We start from the raw sequence: 1,358 nt of genomic DNA, 5'->3' as shown, positions 1-1,358 counted from the left end.
CTTGGATTTTTAGTTCATCCTACTTCAAATTGTGCAGCTACATAAGTGGTGTTTCTCCAGATTTATTACACACACACACACACACACACACACACACACACACACACAATGTCTGCATATATATGATTTGTTTGGAATTTTTATTGTTGTAGTTACCATCGTTTTAACACTTGCTCTAAGTTATTATTCTAAATAATTATTCCCTTTCATGATGATTTTGTATTACTTTAATAGAGAGCCTACCAAATTTTATAAGCTGCATGTCCCACAAAACCTCGGGACCCTGGCAAAAAAACAAAAACAAAAACAAAAACAAGAATTCTTGGACATACAGCCTCTATCAATCCACATTGCCCTAAGATGTAATTTACAACAAACCATCATCACACTATTTGTGGATTTTATACCCTGGATAAAACACACTTTATTTGTTCTATAATTGTATTAGTCCATTTTCACACTGCTGATAAAGATATACCAGGGACTGGGCAATTTACAAAAGAAAGGTTTAATGGACTTACAGTTCCACATGGCTGTGGGGAACCTCATAATCATGGCAGAAGGCAAGGAGGAGCAAGGAGGAGTGGCTGGGACACAGGGCACCAGCACTGCACCACAGCATGAGGACAGGAAACCACTTTTTCCTATATGGATATCAGCAGGCCATGAGAGAACTCCTGCAGGGGAGCTCCTCTTTATAAAAAGATCAGATCTCATTAGATTTATTCACTATCATGAGAAGGACTTCCCTCCATGATTTAATTATCTCCTACTGGGTCCCTCCCACAACACATGGGAATTAAAAATGAGATTTGAATGAGGACACAGGAAACCATATCAATAATATTGCGTCTCTTATTCCAATATAATACCCACCTTTAGGTCTCTCAGTGGAGCTGTCTCCTGGTTCAAAGATTTTCTTTATTACCTCATTGATTCATTCACAGTGTTTTGAGTCAGGAGAGCAAGTCATCTGTGGCTAAAGCTCTCCTCTGAGGGTAGATTTCAGGTGCCATAGAAAGGAGATGTTACTTCTGTGATCCAGATGAGAATGTAATTTCTAAGATGACTAGGATGTACTACATCATCATAGTGAGAAATATTGATTAAACATGTGCACTGACTGCCTGTACTTGAAAACCAGAGCCCAAGTTTTCTCATTTTATGAGTTTCTGAGTGTCCGTTAGGTTTGTGGTAAAGACTGGACACCTGATACCTCTTGAGATGTCATTTATCTTGGGGCATATTGAAGTGAGGGAGGAATCCCTCAAACATGCATCTTTTCTCCTCTTTGAATGAATCATTGAATGACATTTGAGATGTGAAAGTGGATGAATTTGCCTTCCAACTCACTGTCG

The sequence above is a fragment of the Saimiri boliviensis genome, chromosome X (assembly GCF_048565385.1).
Source record: "Saimiri boliviensis isolate mSaiBol1 chromosome X, mSaiBol1.pri, whole genome shotgun sequence".
In the NCBI taxonomy this organism is placed as follows: domain Eukaryota; kingdom Metazoa; phylum Chordata; class Mammalia; order Primates; family Cebidae; genus Saimiri; species Saimiri boliviensis.
The sequence above is the reverse complement of the archived record's forward strand: the minus strand, read 5'-3'. Positions refer to the sequence as shown.